General features: G+C 49.3%; 1 pseudogene; it reads left to right on the forward strand.

Moving 5' to 3' along the window:
• Window positions 1–25,727, forward strand: part of LOC149327461 (uncharacterized) — a 32,991-nt pseudogene that overhangs the window by 5,525 nt on the left and 1,739 nt on the right.

Raw genomic sequence — 25,727 nt, forward strand, 5'->3', positions numbered from 1 at the left:
CGTCGTCAAGGTAGCAGAGGAACGTCTTCCAGCGTAGGCCACGCAGAACATTGTCCATCATTCTTTCGAATCTAGCAGGGCCATTGCAGAGCCGAAATGGCATTACGTTAAACTCGTATAACCCATCAGGCGTGAAGAATGCTGTTTTTGCGCGATCATCTTCGGCCATGGGTATTTGCCAATAACCAGATCTCAGATCAAATGAAGAAAAAAATTCTGCTCCTTGTAGGCAATCGAGGGCGCCATCTATGCGTGGCAGAGGATAAACGTCTTTCTGGGTTACAGTGTTCAGCCGTCGATAATCCACGCAAAATCAGATAGAGCCGTCTTTATTTCGAACGAGAACGACCGGGGAAGACCATGGGCTGTTCGAGGGCTGTATAATCTCGCGCTCTAGCATGTCGTCCACTTGCTCGGGGATGACACGACGCTCCGGAGCTGACACGCGATATGATCAATGGCGCAGAGGAGGATGGGTGCCAGTATCGATGGTACGTGTGACAAATAGTAGATCCAGGCATAATAAAAGAATAAGAATATCGGCCTCTCCCGCACCACTAATGTATTGCGGGTTTAAGCCAATCAAAACAAACGAACGGGCCCGTAGGCAATTGTAATTTCGCCACCCGAACGCGGAAGGAAATCAATAAGGGATGCTACTATAGCGACCCACAGCCGGGGGAACGGGCCCGGGGAGACTCCCCTGATCTCCCCTAGGAAGTAGCGGAAATGATGGGCAAATGGTTGTAGGGAATGGGTTGGGACAATGGATGGGAATGGGGACAGCGAGTTCTTTGTTCAGATCCTTCGATTAACTCGATTCCATTACTGGCCTGCCTGTCCAGGGCAGGGAGAGCGTCGATATTAACCAATGGTGCGCCCCGCTCACGGGATGCCCGACCACCCACCAAACGCGACGGGCTCCGACCGCCGGAGAAAGGAAAACCTAACGGGGTCAGCAGCTACTTAGGGGCCCCTCCACGACTGGGTGTGTTTACGACCTGCCGGCTACCAACCGACGAGTGCTTTTCACGGTTTTTCAGACACTCCCTCCTACTGAGGAGGGAGTGTTCAAGGCAGGCGACCAGGCCACAAACCAAGAACGGGGCTTAGGGTGAGAGGACCGGGCCTACTCCACCGTTACTCCACAACATCACCGGAGTCACTCGGACGTCGTACCGCCCCCCCCCCCCCCCCCCCGCCTTTTCCTCGGCGTCCCGCAAAGGCCATGACAGCCCTGCGGCCGGCCGTGAGGCCGCTTCCCCGAGGTGTCGTTTTAGAGCCTGGCCACTATGAACCCCACGCGCGGACCTGGTTTCTCCGTAACCAGAAACCGGCGCGTCGGTAGCCAGACTTGCACGCCCCCGCGTGCGGAGGTGAGTAGCATGTATTTGAAACCTTTCGCTCTTTGGACATGCCTTCCGGGCCGCATTGCGTGGGTCCAACCTGAGTATAAACCCAGGCCTGCCTCCGCTCAGGCATCGGACCTCACGCGCGCGACTGGCCCTCACAGTCGCCTGGGAGTCCCTGCCACTCCTTTGGGGTTTTGCATCCCCAGAAGATGGGTCCCGGCCTTACCATCCCCACTGCTGGCGTTGCACCGGAACAAAGCCTAGTAACCGAAACTACACCGGCCCGTACCCGGTGGAAGGGGGGGGGGGGGGGGGGCACGAGCAGGCCGCACAGTCAGATTCCCCTCCCCCCCCCCCCCCCCTCCCCGGTAGCGTATTCGCCAACTGCAGCCTGTACAGCCACAAGGCTTGAAACCACGGTGAATTGATCAGGGTGACTGAAGATTGTCACAACGGCTTACCTAAAAGGGATAATAAATCCTCTTAAACGGCGTTATATGCCACTAAGCATCACGATTTGCGACCTAAAAGGGAAAATATGTTAAGAAATGAAATTAAAAAAAACAATAAAATTACAGTACAGAGAACGGAGTCGAACGGCCGACCTTCCATACGCAACACGTGCCTCTAATCCACTGCGCCATAGCGGCGATGTCAAGCCGTCGTTGTGAATGAATATCTATAACCAGCCTTAATGGTGGCTGCTACCTGCCGGTGGGCGGCGCTGTCATCGCTGGCTGTACCGGCTGCATTTGGCGAACACGCTCCCCGGTATGTGTGACAGCGGAAACACGGCCGACGGGAGTTTGGCCCGCATCAAAAGACGAAAGAAATTCGCATAAAAAGGCCAACAGCTGGTCACGGCACGCCGAATGAAGGTCTCCGTCGATAGCACTGTACAGGACATCAGAGGGTGGTCGGTGTGACAGAGGAGCCGGAGTGAGCGCATTGAGCGACGGTGCACGAACCGCCTCGACGTCGTCAACGACTTGTAGTTCAGCCGATGCTACGTACCCAATGCATTACCCACGAACCAGAGTCAAAAGAGAGGGCAGATGATTGCTGATGAGCATGGTTGCTGTTCCGGAGGTCATCTTTTCTTGATGCGGCGGCAAAATTTCGCGTCCATAACGGATACGGCTGCTCCGGTGTCAATCAAGGCCACGTTGCAACACCGTCTACTAATACATCAACTACATTGGCGGGGGACGTCAGAGGCCTTGTAAAGTTCGCCGAAGGCGCAGCTCTTGCCTCGGGAACTGCGCGTAGGACACCAGCCAATCTTCGACATCACTGTAGCCTGTGCCGCTGAAGACAGGTGGGTCCCGCTGCCGAGGCATGCCAGCGCAGGTAACAGATGCTGGCGGTACCGATGGCGGCGGCGGTGGCGGCGGTGCTGTGTCTCTCGGCATTTTGGTGGTAACGGGCCATTTCTCAGCTCCAGGACGGAATCAGAGTCCACCTCCACCACTTGTAATGGGTTTTTCGGGCACAAAGCACAGCACGGAACAAAGCACAAAGCGCGGAACGGCGTTCACCGACAGTCAGCGGTTGCAACAGCACCAACAGGAAGCACGCGCTCGCCGAGAGCAGTCCCGCTGCTGCGCGGGAACTACTTCGTCATTACAGAACAACGGCTAATTTGTACTTTTCTTTCCCTCTTCAGCAATCGCGGGTGGTAAGCTCTTGGTATTTTTAACTTCTTTAAGCATATTATTAGAGGCGAGGGACAGGACGTTCACAGGAAAAGCAGCCAGCCTTAATCTGCAACTTGGTTACGGAAACTTAATCATTGAGTCAATACATGACTTGTGCAAAGATGATCCCAGTCGTTCAACCGCAATACCAGATTTCACAATTTTGGAATGTCCTGGCTGAAAATTTAAAAGCAGCTTCACTGACGTCGAGGAACACTTCCAGCGCACTTCGCCCTGCTGAAAACAAAATTTGATGTCTAGGAACTGCAAACAATCATCGGTGGGTGTCTCAAAGGTGAACGCAAATCCCAGTCCACTTTTAAAATTTTGAGTACATCCCAAACGCGCTTGGTAAAATCAGCTCTGTCTACAAATACCAGATAGTCGTCAATGTTCCTGAAAATCTTTTTTGAAATTCCGCTCTAGTTTTTATCAATGACCCATCAACCGTAGAAAGAAAACTATCGCTAAGTACTGGAGCTACATTTAAACCAATGCATATGCCGTTGTTTTAAAGAAAGAGAGAGGCATCCCATATTACAAAGGTAGAAGAAAGATAAAAAGATGACAGCTTCAAAAAAGAAGCGACCAAAATACTACAGGAATTAACAAAGCGTGCTTGATCATTAGCGTCTGTGATGCAGTCACTAACAAATTCCCACAGAGTATTAAGCTGGAGAGAGCCGAAAAGGCCTTTGACGTCAATGCTCAATGTGCGGACTGGGCCAGGATTCTGGTGTCTAAGGTAATCCACAAAATACAAAGAATTTGTTGTCTGGAATGGGTGTTCAATACCGAGGCCCCCTAATTGCTCTTGCAAGTAGCCCGACACAACATATCGCCAAGTCGAACGCTCAATAACACTGCCGTGGAATTGTGTATCCTCGTTATGCGTTTAGGCCGAAAAGGATGCTTCAAGATTTAATCCTTTTTCACGCTAGAGCCCAAGGAGCTATAAGCACAAGAGGTACAAGGCCTGCTGCTTTGCTTGTGCAGCCTCGGCCTTAATCGGCATAAATTTATTCTTAATTGAACATCGGCTTTCTCCTTGAAAAGAAACTCGGGCTGAACAAGGAAGCACCCGCCTTTGTTGGAAACGACGGCCCGCTGCTCGCTAGAAGTTAGACCATCTGCCAGAGGTTTCAAGCAGCATTTGCGCTTAGTACCACCACCTATACTTTTCGTGGTATTGTGACAGTACACTGAGCGTCTCCAGACAGCGGAGGGCCGCTGTCTCCTGCGACATTTGAACTTTGTGGGACCCCGGACGCGCTTGAACAAGAGACTGTACGGCACCCAAAACAATGGACTATCGGGGGCCAAGGCTGATTATAGGTGCGGAGTTTGAAAGCCTGGCCGTCATCTTTATTTGCACGCCGACAAGCATTCAAATGGTCAAGCAGCACCTTTTCTCCCTTCATAACTGCCTTATCTTCACATATATAATTGTTAGAATTGCAGTGACAAGTGACACCTAGCCATTAATTTCTAGTGTGCTCAGCATCGTCTCATTTATTGCTAATTTTCTTCCCAATACTAAACTATCTTCTTGACCGTCTCCACCAATCCCCTAGCCATCTGTAACTAGTTTCTACGTTTTGAAAATTGAGCATGTGCTTTCTACTCCAAAAACTACTGGCTCTGTATTGCTGCAGCGCCATAGTGAACGAAGAGTTCGGGGGTCTTACACTGGATAAGAATATTTTCTGTCGTTTCTCTGTCTTGCATGCAGCAACAGCAAACATGCCAAACCTGTGCCCTTAGGACTTCGTTCTCAAGCATCCAGCCTTAGCCTCAAAACGTAAACCACTCCCTTTGGAATTTTCAAAGCCCTTTTTCCTTTTAATCTTAGATTTAGCCGTCATCTACAGCTACAACACCCGCTTATGAAGCATTTTCTTTTTGCATTGAGTGTTTTCCGAGGATCATGCTTTCTGTTCAAGCTTCTTTGCTACCGGTTTCTTCACTGACATTTGTGGATAGTAAAAAGCCATATATTTCTTCGCCTTCACGTACTATCGGCACTGCATCGGCAGAACTACCTGGAAACTGTTTCCACCCGTCGTTTCTCATTCATATGCCTTAATCGTTCTCTGCAACGCACCTTCGTTTTGGCCTCACGCGCTTAGAGTGTAGACCATCTTATGCGACTTTGAACTGCTTCACTAGTACTGTTTCTGTTGCCTCCAAGAAAACCTGCACACTGTCCTCTTCTTCACTTCTAGTATCGGATTTGCGGAAGATCCTAAGCACACTACAGCGTTTGCAAACCTAAAGCCTGGTGCCATTGCGCCTTTCCAGATTCCGCGAAGAACTTCTTCGTTATATCCCCAGAGCGAGCGATTCTTCACGACAGCTACGTTTCTTTCTGCATTCTTTCTAATTTCCTTTCTAATTTTCTTGCATGTAGTTTTTGTCATCATTTCTGTAGACACCTAGATACTTGTACGTCGTAACTTTATGTAGCTCTAAGTTTTGTAGCGTGATATATTTATTTTATTTATTTAAAATACACCTCAAAGGCCCCAGATACGGGGTATTACATGAGGAGTAAAGCTGTTACATGAAGAAAATGAAGAAATAAAGAGATACATCACTTATTACAAGAACAAAAATTTTTTTCGATAGATGGCTTGAAATTTTGTGGCTTGGAATGCTGCACGACGTCAACGGGAAGATCACTCCACTCTTTTGCAGTCTGGACTAAGAATGAAAAAAGATGCGCAGAAGTATGCGCAGATGGCGGGTAAACACTTTTGGTGTGGCTGACACGTTGCGAGGTCCGGTGAGAAGGCTGGATGAGGGAGTTTGATGGATGTGAATGATAAAATTTGTGGAAGAGGCAAAGGCGAGAAATTTTATGTCAAGTAACGAGAGCTGGCAGGTTAGCATGAAACTTTACATTAGAGACACTACTGAAATAGCTGTAGTTAGAATAGATGAAGCGAGCAGCTCGATTCTGCACTGATTCGAGAGTGTTAATAAGATATGATTGATATGAGTCGCAAATACCGGGCTCATCATTATACACCTTGAGATCAGAGTTCTCAGCGCTAAATCTCAGCCCTAGAGCTTTCCCCGTTTTTCCGCAAAATGCCTGCCAAGCCTTGCCTGTCACTCATGCCGTCTGCTAAGAGAACGATATCATCGGCGTATATCAGTCCCGGTATGCGACTTGTTCCCAGTTGGCCCCTTTGCCTCCACGACACAGTAAACCCAACGGCCCGCTACAAATCTCAAATCACAGTCAGGTGCCTATCTTAAATAGTGAGAAATATAAGTATTAGAATTAAGTTATACATTTCACTAGTAGGCTTATCCGCCTGTTTTCTCACGTCAACCCAAGCTGGCATTACTATGCCGTATGCCCCTTTCTGCCTCAAAAACGATATTTAAAAAAATTAGTGGTCACCTTTCCCGAAAAACGGGGTGTACTAAAGCTAGGAAAAGCGCCCCAGCGATTGGTATTCCACCGGTCATCAGCGCCGCGAAGAAATTTTTAAGCTTGCTCAATTAACATCAAAGGTATTGCCAATTCAAATGATGCTTCTCCTTCCTGTTTTCAGTTCATACAAGTCATACAAGGCGACGAAAAATAACGAAAACAAATCGGGGCTGCACACTATCGCAAATTCCCCCCCCCCCCCCCCCCGTCACCGACGTCACTTCGATAAGCTCAAACAGATTGCCCGATCTACGCCAGCCCGGCCGGAGCTTCTAGAATGCGCGTGGAGGTGTCGTCATAATTGGTTGCGAGAAGCAAGCTTTAAAGTTATCTTAAATTAAAGGGTTCACAGAGATCTCTCATATTTGACTCGAACAGTCACAAAGGCCACCTGTACAACTTTTCCCGCTTAAAATATGACCGTGAAAATTATTTCGGGGGCGTTTAACACCGGGTTCACAGCAGTGCTTTTCATATCAAGGGGCTCGACGCGACGCGACGGCTAAAGCAGCCCGGGAAAAAGAGGTGGAAGAGAGCAACTCCATCACACAGGCTGCACTTCCCGGTATCTAGTCCTTTTATGCTTAGCGGGCCCGCACGCTTTTTCTTTGATAAAGTTCGCGAGGAATTATTTGCACGATTTCGCCTCCTGCATAGTTGTTCTCTTTCTCTGCTGCATGAGTTCTTAAGGGGTCAGAATGAAAAATGTCAGAAAAAGCGCAATAAGAGACCGGTAAGTGGCAAAGAGCTTCAGTTGCAAGTTCGGTCACCGTAGAAGGAGGTGCTGCTCTACGCCTGTGTGTGTCGCGGGACAGGGACGGTTTTTTTGGACGGAACGGAGCTAGTGTCCAGGCGTGCTCGCATATCCGCGGGAGGCAGAGCAACAAGCGCCCCACAAGGCTGCTGTGAAAACGCTGGATGAGACACGTACGCCTCACAATGGGGAGAAGTGCGAACACTGGGGTGAGGTCTATGGTAAGTTACTCTCCCACAACCAAAATTGCAGTTTCAGCTAGATGGCGCGCCAGGTTTCAGAAACGCAAGCTCAGTGCAAGACTCTAACAGGAGACACACGAGGTTTGAAATCTGCGCTCGTGTGTCGCCTGTCTTTTATATTGTCACGTAGTGGTGACTGCAGTCCGGGGAATAGGAAAACAGCGAGAATAGCTCCTAAACTAAACTCTTTATTTGGGCCGACTTGCACCCGCAGAGAACTGACTCACTCGGCGGCGTCGTAGCAACAACCGTGCTCGGCGGTCGTCGAACAGAATGCCGGCCGCTTTCGGCCGCGCTCTTTTTAAAGCTGATAGCGAACTTTAGAGATAAAGCTGGGAAAGTTTCTAGAACACTCTGGAACAACGCAGAGTCGGCTCCGCGTGGATGAGATCAATCGAGATAAATCTAGGCGCGTCTTGCATCCCGAACAAAGCGATAAAGCAGCGTGCCGGCAGCTTTGAAGAATGAACAAACAAACACTACAAAATTCGCGGCATTACTCCCCTCTCAAAGAAGCATCAACCCGATGCTTTAGTACATAACGCGGCCACAAACAACTAAAACGTATCGTGTAAAAATAAACACCAAGGGTGTAAACACAACGTGCTTTAACGCGCATAATAGGGCGTTAGACGGACGACATGGACAACTTCTGGTCGTACGCGGTGTCGCTGGGATGCAGTCATTTCGTCAGGGACGACTTCATAGTCTAGTTTATCTAGCCACCGAAGAACTTTGTACGGGCCGAAAAAGCGGCGTAAAAGTTTTTCAATCCGCGGAGGCGAATGGGCGTCCAAACCCAGACTCGGTATCCTGGCTTGTATTCCGCGTTGCGTCTTCGGAGGTTGTAGCGTCTGGCGTCGGTCCGCTGCTAGCCTTTGATCCGTAATCTGGCAAGTCTACGGGCCTCTTCAGCGCGTTGAAGGTAGGCGGCGACGTCGACGTTGTCTTCTTCGGTAACAATGGGCAGGATAGCGTCTAGCGTGGTCGTGGAGTTCCTGCCATGGACGAGCCTAAAAGGCGTCATCTGGGCGGTCTCTTGGACTGCGGTGCTGTATCAGAAGACGATGTAAGGCAGAATAACGTCTCAGGTCTTGTGTTCGGCATCGACATACATGCCGAGCATATCGGCGATGGTTTTGGTCAGGCACTCGGCCAGACCATTGATTGGTCTGCGGATGGTATGCAGTTGTCCTCTGGTGGCTGGTTTGGCTGCTACGAAGGATGGATTGAGTCAGTTCCGCCGTGAATGCTGTTCCTCTGACCGTGATGAGCACATCGGGGGTGCCGTGTCGCAGAAGAATGTACTCCACGAACAATTTGGCGACTTCTGCTGCTGTTTCTTTCGGTTGGCTTTTGCCTCGGCGTAGCGGATCAGGTAGTCAGCCGCTACAATGATCCACTTATTTCCAGATGTTGACTTCGTGAAAGGGCCATGCAAGTCCATACCGATCTGCTGAAAGGGCCTTGATAGGGGTTCAATGGGATTCAGGAATCCTGCTGGTCGGTTTGGAGGGATCTTTCGGCGCTTACAGTCTCGGCAGGTTTTCACATAATGTACGACATCGGCAGACACTCGTGGCCAGTAATACTTGTCTTGAATGCGGCGGAGGGTGCGAGAAAACACGAGATGTCCAGCTGTCGGCTCGTCGTGTGAAGCGTGAAGAACTTCTCCACGCAGACTTCAGGTACAACAAGCAAGTAGGCTGTTTTTGATTATTTATTTATTTATTCAACATACCCCTAAGGGCCCTCATTCGAGGGTATTACATAGGGGGGGGGGGGGTCACATGTAACAGGAATATTATTAACAAGCAAATGAACAATAAATAGGCTAAATATAACATGGGAAAATAATTGAGCACCAGTGAATAAAGAAACAGGCTAATAGAAAGCAATATAATAATAGGTTTAGGAAAACAATAAGGCATAACAGAAATGAACGTACACAGCGTGCAACGTTCTTCGCGAGGACATCATTCTGTAAACAGAACGAAGACAACCCTCTCTTTTACGGTGCATCTACAGGGGCTCGTGACAGGCAGTCGGCGTCCGTGTGCTTGCGTCCGGACTTGTAAACGACGGTGACGTCAAACTCCTGGAGGCGCAGGCTCCATCGGACGAGGCGGCCGGAGGGTCCTTCAACTGGCAAGGCAGCACAGCGCGTGGTGATCGCTGACCACCTTGAATGGTCGTCCGTACAGGTAGGGGCGGAGTTTCGACGTAGCCCAGACGATGGCAAGGCACTCCATCTCGGTTGTCGAATAATTAGCCTCGGCTTTCGACAATGAACGGCTAGAGTATGCGATGACTTTCTCCACTCCGTCAGTTTTTTGAACGAGGACAGCGCCTAGGCCCACACTACTTGCGTCGGTGTGAATTTCTGTCTCGGCGTTTTCATCAACGGAGTGTCTAGCGTTCCGTCTAGACGGAACATTTGCTGCTGCTGCAGTTCCGTCCAGACGGAATATTTACTGCAGCTAGAGTTCCGTCCATACAGGAGACAGTTTTAGCTTCACGTACGTAGAAGCTTCACGTAAGTAGAGCGCTTACGGGTCACCAGTGCGCATGCGCAGAACGTGAAGTGTCTGCGTGGGTTGCACGGACGTACGTGACATTCGGATCTTTGCGTTGCGGCCTTCACGTTGCTTGCTTGCGTGCGTGGCGTTGGCAAGTTGGCGGCGCCCTGCCCGCCCGCTTCGCAACGATAACAGCTTCGTCGCTATTCCCTCGACGTGGTATCGTGCTGTAAGCTGCTGTATTTGCCTTCAGTTGGTCTATCCTTGCTCTCGCATGAAGTTTTAGGTGAGAACTAGCTTTTGTTTTCCAGATAGCAATCCGTTTCAGCAGCTCATAAGCCTGACGGAGAAGCGTTTGTGGTCGTCATAGCAATGAGTGTGCCGGCGGTTTCGCGAGACCACGCGAAGCTCAAAACCTCGCGGGATATCGCGAGACCCTCGGCACGGTCAGCGGGAAAAGCAAAAGGGTGCACGTTTTGGCTCCATACGCGCACGTCGTCAACATGAGTGGGACACCAGCGCGCCTTCGCTTCTCGAAAAGCGATGATTTATTTATGCTGCGGGACGTGAAGGCATGCAACCCCTTTGAAGATAACATGCAACATACAGTTCGGTGGACTGAAATTGCTCAGTCAGAAGAAAGGGGGAAAGTATTTACCGCCCGCACTGTGGCTTGGCCTGGCTCCGCTCCAAGCAGCTCGACTAAACAAAATTAGTTTTCTTTATCTGTACTAGATGGCGCGGCACAACATGCTAGTGCATTTTTTAGGTTCTATGGCAGATATACACAGTTTGCGTCCCGTACGTGTAGCTAAAACTGTACGAAGCGAGACGAGCGTACGCTCACGTTTGCGTGCGTGAAGGTTCTACGTACGTAAAAGTAGAACTCTCTAATGTCCGTATTGTCCATACAATACAGAATGGGTGATTTCTGCCCACATAAGCATTTATTTGCCTCTGGAATAACCAGTTGACAAAGCTGCATTCAGATGTTCTCTCTATGCATTTATACGGCACCAAAATATCTGTCCGCGTATTGCGTTTAGTTACATCCTCGAAGGTATAACTTCCGTGCATGCATGCAGGATCGGGAAAATGACACTGTTAGAAGCAGAATGCAGGAACTCTTCGCGAAGTGATGTGAAGCCCTGTCGCTATTTGCGCTGCACGATGACGTAGCGCGAAAAAGACTAAGACGTACACAAACGGTCAACAAGCATTATGCAAACGCACCAACAAACCCAAGCCAAAGCTCGTTCTGTTGCCATTTCTCACTGACTGCTTGGAAAATAAAATGATGCAGCAGAATATCCTGTCACACATTAGGCGGAATAGGATTGCCACTTTTTTAAATGGACATGCAAAAGTCTGCAAGCAAGCTGGTTTCCCAATCCCTAACGCCAGATTTAATTCCGTCTTGACATAACTCATGGGGCAGATAATGCTGGACAGAACTGTATGGTGTCAGATACAGTTCCGTCTGGACGGAACCCCATCGCTACATGCAGTTCCGTCTGGACGGAACTCTAGCGCAAATTGTAGTTCCGTCTGGACGGAACTCTAGCCACAGCCTTTCATCAAAGTGCGCGAGGATCGGCGGGTTCTGTAAACGACGCTGAAGTTCTTTGAAGGCTTCTGCTGGCCAATCCCGCGCTGTAGGTATGTGCCATTAAGCCTGAGGACATCATCACCATCATCATCACTTGCGGCGCTTCTCATTTAACTGGCATGTCTGCTTTGTCAGGTGAGTCAGTGGCTCCGCGATGCGCGAAAAGTTCTTGACAAATCGTCGATAATACGCGCACAGTCCGAGCAATCTGAGCACAGCTTTCTGATCGGCCGGTAGCCGAAACATCGCGATAGCACCTGTTTTCTGCGGGTGTGGTCGTACTCCTTCCTTGCTAACGACGTGGCCTAGACAGAGCAGCTCTTCATAAGCAAAGTGGCTCTTCTCTGCTTTCAAGGTCAGGCCGGACAATTTGATTGCGTCTAGTACTGGTCGAAGCCTTTTTAGGTGCTCCTCAAAGTTCGAGGCGAAGACAACGACGTCATCTAAATATACCAGACAAATCTGCCACTTCAGTCCTGCCAGTACTGTAACCATTACTCGCTGAAATGTGGCTGGTGCGGAACAGAGACGAAACGGCATCACCTTGAATTCGAAGAGGCCATCAGGAGTGATGAATGCGGTCTTCTCGCAATCTCTTTCATCGACCTCAATTTGCCAGTAGCCGCTCTTGAGGTACATCGATGAGAAATACTTAGCGTTGCAGAGCCGGTCCAATGTGTCGTCGATGCGGGGGAGGGGGTAGACGTCCTTCTTTGTGATGTTGTTCAAGCGGCGGTAATCAACGCAGAATCGAAGTGTGCCATCTTTCTCTCTCACTAGAACAACCGGTGCGGCCCATGGGCTCTTTGAAGCTTAGATGACGTCGTCGCGAAGCATTTCTTCCACATGGTCCCGGATGGCTTGATGTTCTCGCGGACACGGGACTTTGGCGGAGAGGTCGGGCGTGCTGGTCGATTATAATGCGATGCTTGGTAATCGGCCTTTGTTGCACCTTCGGCGATGACGAAAAGCACTCGCTGTAGCTTCGAATGAGATTGCGGGTCTGGCCTTGTTTGTTCCGGGGCAGGGCTGGGTTTATGTCACAAGGGGGGGAGTTCTCTTGGTCTGGCGAATCGTCTATGGACCTGTCGGAGAGGGCAAAGAAGGGTTGGTGTTGTTCGTGTCTTCTTGTGTTCTGTTCTGCTCTGCACTATATTCTTTCGCTATGATCATGCACCAGCAAGCTCAAAAAGCTACGCTTTTGAAGAAGTCGCATACGTTGGATATTTCGTCCAGTAACGGAATCGTCGTTCCTCTGTTAACGTGCCGGTATTCTTCGCTGAAGTTAGTCAGCAGTACTTCGGCTTGTCCTTTGCGGAAATTTGCGATGCCTCTTTCGATGCCGATTCCTTGGTCGAGAAGCAACTGTATGTTCCCCTCGATAATAACTTCAGTGTTATTCGCTTCCGTGGCGCCTACGGTGATGATGACGCTTGAGCGCGGTGGGACACTCACTTGTTCCTCCAGGACACTGAGCACAACGTGATGTTCCGCAGTTCCCATCGACGGGATGGCCTCGTCCGTGGAAAGTGATCAGCTTGTATCGCAGGTCGATGATCGCGTGATGCTCATTAAGAAAATCCATGCCCAAGATAACTTCGCGGGAACATTGCCGTAGTACTACGAAGGTCGCGGGAGAGGTACCATACTCGCATATAGATCAACTTTTTTTTTTAGAAATGTTGTCCATAATTAGTTATCGACCTATATTCGTAACCAGAGAACCTCGACCTATATTCGTGACGCAGGTGTTCATCATCATCATGCGGGTGCACACAGGGAATTGCTGTGTGCACCCGCATTGCTCTTTCGCTCATTTATGTGGTCTTATCGTGGTAGACAGCTTAGGAAGCAGTATATTTTGGCGTTCTGGGCAGGAGCGGTGATAGTAATGCACGGGAGGTAATGGACGCGTACCACATAATAAAGAGAAGAAAATGTTGTGTCAGCGATACACCTGTGAACCTTTGTATAGCTGAGATTTCATATCTTGAACGGTTCTGTTGATTGCACATCAGGTTTCTTTCTGCGCATGTCTGGGTTTCTGTATATTTCCACGCTTTTCAGAGATTAAAGTCAGATGAAGTGTGTGCTTGTCCTACGTCGTATGTGCATGTTTATCAAAATATATGGGTCGACTTATATTCAAATAATTTTTTTTTATTTATCGGCGAGCCCAATGTATAGGCACGGCCGCTCAATGGAGGCGCACTTGGTGCGGCCCGCCGCGTCGCGCCTCAATGGCTGGGGAAGCGCGTATTGGGAGAAGTTGAAGTTTCCGCCGCTATTCTCCGCGGGGGCGCCACCACTCCGTGACAAGCCGCCGACGCGGAAGGAGTGCGCTGGCTGTGTTGGCGTGTGTGTTTTCGCTGTAACTGCTCTGCATGACCGCGTGGTTCTGCTAGTTCTGCATGCTTTTCATCGGTGCCTGTGTCAACAGCGTCCTAAGCGCATGCGACACCATGTCACGCAACTGCTGCGTGCCGCTGTGCACCACAAACGCAAGAAAAGATCCGAAGATCGGTTGCCATGAGTTCCCGCAGAAGCAGCAAGCTATGGAACATGGTGGTTTCAGCCCTTCATCCCTATTTTGAGCAATGTCCGGAGTTGATTTGCGAGAGAGAAGACCGCTGTCACACCGAGGACCTCTGCAAAGCCTTTCTAACCAAACTAATGCGAACACTGCTGACCGATTTGGTAGAAAACATCAATCTTACGGTGGAAAAAATCATACTTGCTCATACACCGCTTTCGAGGAAAGTTCTTCGCTTGTAAAATGGGCTTGAATTCCTTCGGTGCATCACGTGGCTTCAAAATAAAATGAAAAACATGGGCTGAGCCTGCTGGCGTCTGGTTGAACTGGCTGTCTTTCGTTGTTTCTTTTGCAACTGTTTGTGTCAGCAGTATATTTACGAGGGTAATCCGAAAGTGAGGTCTCCAAAGGGCTGCGGCCGCAGGGAAACTATATGCGTGTCTGCTCGCTATACTGCTGTGTTCATTGTTCCCCGTCTTTCAAACAAGCCATGACTCAGCGCGAAAGGGACTGGCCCGGCAACCATTTGAAATGGAGCTCCCCTTTGTCACTACCGCCAGGAGCGAAGTTCACGCAAATGGCGTGCAACCAATCGAAAATTATCGCCAGTTGACGGAAGTGTACGGAGAGTCTTGCATGGATGTTAAAAATTTCCCCAAGTGGTGTAGGAAGTTCGCAGCTGGTCGCACTTAAATTTACGACGAAGAAAGAAGCGGGAGGCCGTCAATTTTTGATGAAATAGTCGCGAAGGTCGAAGAAATGATGCAGCAATAACAGAGGATCACACTCGATGAACTCTGCATTTTGGTTCCCGGCGTTTCTAGAAGCACTATTCATAGGAGTTTAACAGCAAAGTTGAAATATCGGAAGCTGTGCGCAAGACAGGTTGCGCGAATGCTCACAGACGACCATCAACAACAATGCGTTGATTCCTCCCGCGAATTTCTTCCGCGTTCTGGAGATGAAACGGAGATATTTGCATTCTATTGTTACGGGTGATGAAACCTAGACATTCCACGCCTGAGACCAAACAAGAACCACGTGAGTGGCGGCGCTCATCTTCGCCCAAGCCGCGAAAATTTAAGCCAACACAGTCTGCCGGCAAAGTGATAGCAACTGTGTTTTGGGATCGAAAATGGGTATTGTTGGTATAGACTTCTTGGCTCCTGGCACCACAGTAAACGCGGACAGTTATTGTGAGACCCTTAAAAAACTCAGAGGAGCGATTCAAAATCGCAGAAGAGGAACAACGCTCGCCCCCACGTTGCCTGTCAAACCATCGCTCTCCTAGAACAGTTTGTATAGGACGTCATCAGCCACTCACCCCACAGTCCGGACTTGGCACTAATTGACTACCACTTCTTTCCAAAGCTAAAAGAACACCACGCTGGAAGGCGCTTCACTGATGATGACGAAGTGAAAGATGCGGTCAAACGCTTCCTCAACGGCATAGCGGCGAGCTGGTATGACATGGGCATACAAAAACTGCCCCAGCGTCTGTAAAAATGCATAGACCCCAACGGCGATTATGTGGAAAAGTAGAATAATGGTGTCCCTTTTAAGTGATTTGTAATATGCTTAAAATGAAGATATCTTTCGATTTATAAAAAACTGCAGTCCTTAATTTTGGGATGACCCTCGTACGGGGTGGTACCCACTTGAAACTATTTCCAGCGAAAACGGAGCAACAGGCTGAATGAACTATAATTCTGAACGTTACGACCTCAAACGTAAGTTTACAAAAAGTGCAGGTTGAATAAGTGGCCCGAAACCTTGTCCCGAGTTCAAGATTGTAATATGTAATAAGTTATTACAGTGGTTGAAACGCCCGTCACTGAATGGGTGACCGCTCGGCGAAGCGCACTTCTGCCTCGATTCTCGCTGTAAAAGCACGTGCGATTTGGAAAAGCGCAGTGATGGTGACATGCAGCTATCACGCTATCAATAGCAAACTTGCACGTGGCATCACCATAATGTGTGAAACGCAGCTCAGAAAGGCTAAAATTATAAAGCGCCTACCGCGCGGACGCCTCAACGAAAGCACTGCCTCGGCCGCTGCGTACAGCTTTCCGCCCGGACTCGTCCCGGAGCGGTGGCGCCGCAGCGGTGGCGATGAGAACTAGGCGCAATACGGCTCTTTCGGGCGACGCGACGGGCCGCACCCACTGCGCTCTCCATTGAGCGGCCGTGGTACAGGAGTCGACCTACATCCTCGGCCGACCTATATGCGAGTAAATGCGGTATGTCCCTTGAGAGTCACTCGCGCTGTGCATCGCCCTGATGGCGTAATGAGGTTGCCCCCTGCGGTGCGAATTTGCGGGCCGTCCCAAGCGGCCGTTACTTTCCACAGCTGTGCAGCGAATGGTCCATTCATCACCGAATAATCGGCTCCCGTGTCGACAAGAGCGGTGACTTTCCGGCCGTCGATAACCACTTCTAAGTCGGATGCCCTGGCTCTGGCGTTGCACTTCGTTCTCGGTGTCGGGTCACGGCTTCGTCGGGTATGTGAATTGTGGGTGGGGCGTGTGGTCGCAGCTTTTCTTGATGGCGTCGATTTGAAGGCAGTTCGCGTCGTGGTCGAGGTTTTCATTGTATGCGGCGTTGGCCTAGTGGGTGTGACGTCTTCACACGGCGTGGTAGCTGGAGGATCTTCGTCGTTTCCTCGGCGAGCAACCTGACCTGCACAGGTTGCTTTGTTTAGCTTGCCCTAAGGCGGCTAGGGAACCTTCCTCCGACAGCCGCGGCGTAGCTGCGGCCAGGTGATGCAAAACGTGCGGTGGACGGCGGCGGCGAGCGGGAAAGACGGCTTGACGACACTTACTCCTCTCTGTGCAGGTATTCGTCGATTTCCCGTGGTCGCTGTCCGGGAAGCGGTCGTGGGGTGTCGATCGCGAAACCTCGCAGGCCGATGCCTCTGTACGGGCAGTGGCGAAGTACGTGACCGGTTTCGCCGCAATGAAAGCACAGTGGGCGGTTGTCGGAAGTCCTCCAGGCGTCGCACTTCTTTGGGGCTTAGGCGCCGTTCGTAGGCTGGGCGGGCGGGGGCATGGGTGCGGCGATCGGGAACAGATGGTTCACGTCGAAGAGGTGGACTTCGGCTCTCGCGTTGAGGCTGAGGCCTGCGTAGTGCAGCGGCGGAGGCTAAGGCTGGAGCTTCAGGGGGAGGTGAAGATGGCAGGGTGCCAAGCGCATGCTACACTTCTTCGCGTACGATTTTTTTAAGGGTCGCAACTTCAGGCTGGTTTTAAAGTGGTAGTAGGCGACGCAACTTTTCCCGTAAAATTTCGCTGATGACATCCCGCATGTTGTCTCCAAACGCTGTGCCATGCGAGAAGGATGTTGAGGTCGCTTGGAGCTGTCGAGGAAAAATGGCTGGCTCGTGCTTCTAAAGTTTTCTGAATGGTGGTTGCATCGCTGGTGAATTCAGCGACGGTCTTGGGTGGATTGTGGGTAAAACCATCGAAAAACACCTCTTTAGCACCACGCATCAGAAGCTCCATCTTTTTATCTTCTGTCATGTCAGGATCGACTCGCCGAAAAAGGCGCTTCATGTCTTCTACGGATGCGGTCACTGACACGTTTGGGTGTTGGATGCGTGTCTGTAGAAGCATCAGAGCTCTTTCTTTTCTGATGATGGTCATGAAGGCGTTCAGGAACTCCCGCTTGAATAATTCGCACGTCGCCAGAGAAGCTTCCTGGTTTTCGAACCAAATTCTTGCTGGTCCTTCCAAGGCGAAGAAAACATGGCTCACTTTAGTCAGGTCGTCCAAACTGTTGAACATGGCGACACGCTCAAACTGTTCCAGCAATTGTTCAGGATCATCACATGTTGAAGTGCTGAACGTGGGCGGCAGTCGGGGCTGGTGTAAAATAATGGGGGCTGATGTCGTAGCAATGGCTGACTTCGAAATTGAGGAGTCCTTCTTCGCTCGCGTGCGGTCCGGTAGCAGTCCAAATTCTGGTGGACGGCTCTGGAGACGACGGCTGCTTCGCCCCTTCGTCTTCGATTGGGACGGCTTCTATGGCTTTCTAGTGATCTTCTTTGAGACGGTTCGGGCTGCTTTGACGGCTCTCAAGAGGTGAGGGCGACAGGGACATCCGTTAGCACCTCCACCAGATGCCACGTAGTGGTGACTGCAGTCCGGCGAACAGGAATACAGCGAGAATGTCTTCGAAACGAAACTCTTTATTTGGGCTGACTTGCGCCCGCAAAGGACTGAATCACTCGGAGGTGGCATAGCAACAAGCGTGCTTGGCGATCGTCGAACAAAATGCCGGTCGCTTTCGGCCGCGCTCTCTTTAAAGCTGATAGCGAACTTTCGAGATAAAGCTTGGAAAGTTACTAGAACATTCTGTAACAACGTAGAGTTGGCGCCGCCTGGATGCGATCAATCGAGATAAATCTAGGCGCGCCTTGCATCACAAACAAAGCGATAAAGTGCCGTGCCGGCAGCATTGAAGAATGAACAAACAAACACTACAAACATCCGCGGCAATATGTCCGTGTCTTGTATTCCGTTGTTCTTAAGAAAGCTAGAGAAGTGAGATTAGAAGGTCATGGGAGATCTATGAACTAGCCCTACAGACGACTATTGTGTATGCAGACCCTAGCTGCAGAGCGAACGCGCACTCAATGAGTGTTTGTTCTTCTGTAATCGCAGGCACGGGCAGATTGTGATAATGTTAGCGTTTTTTCACGTGCCATAGAAGCGACTGGCCAAAGAAGACCGCATTGCAATGACTCGTGATTTTCGGATTTATGAAAGCTACATTTAGTTCATGATTTTCGCTTTCCTTTTTAACCCCTCTCAGAGACATTTTTTTTACGACAATGGTCGGAAACTAATAACTTTGTAGTCGCTTTGTCATCTGTCGCAAAGAAAAATGCTTTCTCGCTCTGAGCCAAAGACACAACGCCAGAGAACACGGGACAAGCTGGACACGTCCATACCGAGAAATGAGACTATTCGTACGACAAGGCGGGCTCATCCAATTCTGTAGGGGATTAATGAGCATTGTTGATCGTTTTCTAAAAACACACCACTGGTGAATAAAGCGGAGACACTGGCTACTTGTCCCTAGCTTCGCCTTCTGTACTGCCGTCGAGTCACGCCCCCGCGTATGTGTCAAGCCTTTAGCTGTAAGATACAACACACGGCATTTCATGCCGAGCGATACCGATCAGCAGTGCAGCGACTCAGGAGAAATCAGTTTAAAGAGAAAATCGTATTTAGGGATTTCATGATCAGATACTTCAGGCCAAGCACCTGGATAAAGGCGCAGGCGACATGCATTAGTGCTGATAAGTATATGTAAATACCCAAACAGGAGGATGAAATGAACGACGGCGCAACTAGGACACTAACAAAAAAGGGACACCACATGTGCGCGTGCGGTGTCCCTTTCTTGTTAGTGTCCTTGTTGCGCCGCCGTTCATTTCATCATGCGCCAACTCGCCCCTCAGGCCATTCTTCTGGGGCAAACAGGAGTAAAGGAAAGAACAAGAGCAGAGCCCACAAAAATGCGAACGTTGGAGCAAAATTAAAACACTCACGTCAAAATTTGAAAGGCTGTGCGCTAAAAAGACGTTCACAGGAAAAAGGACAGAGACGACAGGAAAGAAGCGCAACTTTCAACTTTAATGACGACAAAAGAAACCAGGCGCACTTAAATATCCGCTCATAACCAGAGATGAGCTGCGTGACGGAGCGTAAACCCAACAACCAAACAAAAGAGAGCACAAAAATGCAGATGTAAGTGAGATTAAAAGAAACCCAAGAATGTGAACATATCAAACACCTGCAGAGGTAAGGTAAAAAAAATGGGGATTCATATCGGCTGATAACAATGCATAACAACATGGGAAAACAGAGCTGTATGAAAGATGACACTGAAAAAGAGGATAACACCATCCAGAGATGAGCTCCGTCACGCAGCTCATCTCTGGTTATCAGCGGATATATAAGTGCGCCTGGCTTCTTTTGTCGTCATTAAAGTTGAAAGTTGCGCTTCTTTCCTGTCGTCTCTATCCTTTTTCCTATGAACGTCTTTTTAGCGCACAGCCTTTAAAATATGAATATGTACCAACTAGCCCATCGAAAATCCTTACTCACGTCAAAAATACCTTTTGAATTACTCGCAGTACATTCTCAGCAACAAACACATCAGTAAGTGGCTGGGTCCATTCCGTTACATGATATTGGCGCATGACGGCCTTAGCTGCTCATGCGCCATTAAACCCAACACAACAGATTCTGTTGCGTAGCTAGGAAAAAAACATGAACAATTAAAAACTTAGCCAGAGCGAGTAAAGGAGCATTTCATGTACATAGTGGTGCCATGTGATTTTGGAAAGTGATGGCTTTAGGTATGTCGAAGAGTTTGTGATGAGTTTTTATGGCGCGATGGCGATTGTGGCCAAAGAGCACCATGGGAAAAATGGGTCAAAGACTAATATCCGGAGCATTTCATCCTAAAGAAGCCGAGCACACTCAGAGGTAAGCTTGTTCTCATTGCATCACCGGTGGGGATCGAACCCCGCACCTCCCGCATACGAGGCGGATGTTCAGACCATTTGGCCACCGCTGCGGTCCGTATGTTGAAAAGTTGAGGTGACGCTCGAGATAGTACAGAATAAATAGCAGGTTTATTCTGGCTTGCTTCATACGGAATTCTGCTTTGATGCTTCTCTGTATCATTATTACAGGTGGTAGAACAAGCAATTATATATAAAATGAACGACAGGCATGCATTTGCTAGAGTTTCTAATATTTTTGTTAGTAAAACGATCATAGTTACAATGCTTATTCGAAATTAGATATGATTAGCGTGCTGTAAGACGCAGTGCGCAGATGCAGTGCATTAAGCAGTGCGAGTGGAGCACCTGTGCCTGCGCCTTATCATATCAGCGCGAGTGGGCCAATTCAGCCCAATAAATTCAATCCATATTTGACTGCAACTTAAGGCATGTAGAACTGTCTGTCTGATATAAAGCTCTACCTGATGGTAGAGCTTTGCAGCGTTGTGATCAGGAGGGGACATTCTTTATTAGCGATGCACATAGTTAGTTTTCATGTTATACGTTTCAAAACTTTCATGCCCCAATTTTCGCACCAGCTTGAAACTACATCAAGGATAGCATCGACTGCTTCTTCATGTACGGTACAGTGACGAGCCTGAATACAACCGTCACCTGCTAACGAGGGTACGCTCACATTTTCATCCAGTCAGGTGGTTAGACTACATATATTTAGGTTAAAAAAGCCAAAGTCGCGGCACATTTCCTCGAAGGACACCGGAATTGATGGGAAGGAAATCGAAAAAATGGCCATCCAAGTCGACGAACTGCTCGACGAACAGACGTCCGTGTGCTGTGCGGTGTCAGCACTATGGCGTTCGTTATAGCCCACGTGTCGCTTTGGTACTTTGGCACGTTAAGTTCAACATCCCACTATAATGCCTATGTGTGAATTGAGAGGCATAAGTAGACATAAGCTGCTCGATTACATTGCAAAAGGTGCTAATGATTGACATAGTGGTAGCGGCGGGACTAAATGATGTCTTGAATGGTGACGCCACATAGGTAGTGGAGAGATTAGCTAAGGGAAGTTGACGGTTTAAGGGAGGTAGCACTGCAAGCACAGATCATGGTGTGCACAGTACCGTAGGTGCAAAGAAGGAATGGAGAGGTTGCCAACCACGTTGTGAATCTTAATCAAGAAGTAAGGAAGTTGAGAGAGAAAGGAATTTTAATGACGGAAAGGTGGAGAGGTCGGCCGGTGGTATAGGAAGTTAAGCCTCGAGAAAGGCTTTCTAGACATAAACAGGGAGGTGACAGAGCAGGCTTGAACAGAGGCTTTAGACGATATGGCATCCATTTCAGTGGAAGGGTAAGAGCAGAGATAGGCTGGAACCCGTCAGGCCGAGCGGTAGCTTTTTTAGAGGGTCCACGGTGGCTCAGGACGCAGGGGTAGGTAGAAGCGAAGTAGTAAATGTAACAATGGTGGCTGAGCACAACAAATTGGTTACCAGAAGGAAAAAGAAAACTACGAAAAAGAAATTAAACGCCAGGGTCAGTTACTTAAACATGCAAGGGGGTAGAAAAAGAGCGAAATGGCTAGAAATAGAACGGCAGTTAAAGGACGAAGAAGTAGGTGTGTACGCTCTATGCGAGACACATCCGAGGGATCTCGATGATCCACCTTTAATCGATGGCTTTGTCTGGGAAGGGTGCAACAGAACAACAACGGAGAAGAAGGGAGGAGGAGTAGGTATGCTGATACATCAAGGAACAAATTGGGAAAAAATAAATCAACTTGCAAAGAAGATGTCTGGGTATCAGGTACAATTACTGGCAAAAGGACAAGGCTAGGATACGGTGCCGTTCACGGTGACTATGACGCTTGATCGGGATAGAGCGCTCCTTTTTTCATCCAGGACACTCTAGGCAACAAGCTGCTCTATGGTTGCCCTCGAATGGATCGTTTCGCCTGTCGAAAGCGTGATCAACTTGGATCAAAGGTCGATGGTCGCCTGAGGCTGTATTAAGAAAATTCATGCGCAAGATCACTTCGCGGGAACATTCCTGTAGCACAACAAAGGTCGCAGGATACGCAGGTCCACCGACGGTCTCCCGCGCCGTGCTTCGACCCGATGGCTTAAAGAGGTGGCCTCCTGCGGAGCGAATTTGTGGGCCGTCCCAAGCTGTAGTGACCTTCCTCAGCTGCACGGCGAATGTTCCGTTCATCACCGAATAATCGGCTCCTGGGTCGACTAGAGCGGTAAATGTACGGTCGTCGCTAGCGACTTCCAATTTGGACGTCATAGCTCTTACGTTGCACGTCGCCCTCAGCGTCTGGTCACGGCTTCGTCGAGTATGTGAATCATGGCAAGGGCGTGTCGACGGTGCTTTTCTGGGTGGCAACGTCACTGTGAAGTCGCATAGCGTCGTGGATTGGTCCTGCTTGTATGCAGCATAGGTATAGTAGGTACGGCGTTTTCATACGGCGCGGCCACTGGAGGATCTTCATTATTTCCTTGGGAAGCAACCTGACCTTCACAGGTAGTTTTGTTTAGTTTCCCCGAGAGGGCTAGAGAATGTTACTAGGACAGCCGCAGCGTACGGCCCAGCGACGCAAAACGTGGGGTGGACGCCGATGGAGAGCGGGACAGACGGCTTGACGACGCGTTGTCCCCTCAGCGCAGGTAGTTGTGGATTTCCCGTACTCTCTGGGGGGGGGGGGGGGGGGGGGAAGTGACCGTGGGGTGTCGGTTACAGAACAAGGGGTCACCTTACTCTATAGAAACTCAGAGCCATAAGTGCATCGCTACGCGGCTAAAAAACAAACCACCATTGCCAGTTACATTTGGCAAAGGCCATGCGTACAGGGTTTGTTTTGAAGAAGAATACGTGAGGCTACATGTACACGCACAAAAAGATGAAGAGATGGACAGGCACCGGTCACTCGTCTCCTCGTTTTTTGGGCGTATACTTGCAGCGCCATTTCTTTCTAAAAATGTCAAACCAACTAATCCGACAGAAAACGTTACTGATATAGAGGCTGTCCCAGCTATCTTTGGCCAGGGTTTGAAGATATGCCCGGTCACTCTCAGAGGACGGTACCAAATGCAGCTTGCTGGCTAGTGTATAGAGCAAGTTACGCTATTTTGTGTATTCCGGTTAACTGCATAATTAGTCGAGAATAATTACGCAGAATTCGGCAAAAGATTGCAGTTGTAAACAGTCCACAAAACATCCGATTGAGCAGTTACTTTCTTTTATTCATTATGTATTAGTTTTTTCCGTGTACTGCAGGTGCGGGTGAAATACAAAACAATACAACATGACACGCCTGTTTGTACGCCGCGATTGCAGGGCTCTAAAACGTTGACGACGAAAAAACGAAATGACGACGATGCTGCTACAAGATCCTATGATCAAATCGAAACGAGAAACCGCGTAGAACACAGCGCCCCCTGCCCGTGCAATTCCTTGCGTCCATAGGCCTCGGCCGATGGCTCCAGGTGACCTGTGGGCCAGAAGCTTCCTGGGCCAGCGCTCATGAGCCGATCGTCTCATCCATCGTGGCGGCAAGCCCTTCACCTTCTTCTCTATTCCCACATTTTCACTCCTATCGCCATCTACTGCGTTTGTCCTTCAGTGCCGGCCTTCTCATTCGCGATCGGGACGGTTGGTAGGCGGTTCCGAGTAGTGTGATGGACTAGAAGACGAAGAACTGTGCAGTGGCGCGGGCAGGAGTGCTAGCGCCAGACCATCCGCCATTGAATCATCCTGTAACCGTCTGTCATCTAGTCTCAGTCACCGGCTTGCCGTCACGTAACAATATCAGTTAGCCGGCTGTGCTACCGCTCAAAAGGTGACAGAGCAGAGACGCAGGCTGCGCCATTTAGCCAAAGCAAAAGGATAAGCGCTGCGTGTGCTTATCGCTATCATGAACTGCATGGAGGGAACCACATCGCTACCGTAAATCACACAGCGAACGCCTGCGTCACTACCCTACCGTCTGTTAAGCGGCAGCGCACTATGATCGTTTTCACGCGGACCGCTTCAGAGCACTGCAATCGCAGCGAAAGCGAGAATGTCGTGTGGCATTATTTGTATTTCGCGGGCTCCCGCAGTTAGCGGAGAAGCTAATACGTAATGGATATAAATTTCGAAATTCTTCAGTCAAACGTTTTGAGAACTGTTATACAACTTCCTAATTGAAAATTGTTTTTCTAACTTCGTCGCCTGCGAGGTTGTTTCCTGATTATGCAAATGCTGATTATGCAATTAAGGTGGGCACAAGAAATAGTGTCACTTGCTCCTTACGATAATTATGCATTTTGTGGCGTCATCTGAGTGCCTCGGCATCTTTTCAAACCTTGGCTAAAATTAGCTGGGACGTCCTGTATACGCGTATATGTTTACACGTGCGCAGAACGGCAGCCAGGTATACAAAGCAATCTTCAGACAAACAAACGCACAACTGCTAAATGCAGGCAATGGCTAATGTAAGTTCTAGCGAGCTAAATTATATAACGTGCGCTCACACTGTTGCTGGCTTGCAGCAGGAGATAATAGCATGCTCGGCTTGAACGAAGAACTTTAGTTCGGGCTAGGTGGTTCATGATTCATAAAGAGATTCGGCTTGAAAGATTGCTGACAACTGCATCCAACTACTACCGCGAGCAACAATTATCTGGCTCTTTCCGGCTATATTTTTTCCGCATTAGAGGCTGAAAAAATTCGATTTAAAATTCTTCCTACCTGAAGATTAGACTCATGACGACCTTCGCGAAAATGGTCGGATTGCCACAGCTTAGAAGTGACGTCGCATCAGGAAGCAGCGATGAAAATGGTCGTCGACGTACGTATTTTACCTGCGAAACTAGTCGTTAATGCCGACACCAGAATTACTTTGTTGTTCTTTTCTAACTGATAACTGCTGTTTACGGTTTGAGTAGTCTTCTTGTGACTAGAACGAGTACGCTTTCGACACAGACCAACTATTATTTGTACTCAGTGTTCCTTTAATGTGCCCCGCTGCGGTGGCTCAGCGGTTATGGCGCTCGGC

Source organism: Amblyomma mixtum, chromosome 10 (genome assembly GCF_055824585.1).
Source record: "Amblyomma mixtum isolate Tamu chromosome 10, ASM5582458v1, whole genome shotgun sequence".
Lineage (NCBI taxonomy): Eukaryota > Metazoa > Arthropoda > Arachnida > Ixodida > Ixodidae > Amblyomma > Amblyomma mixtum.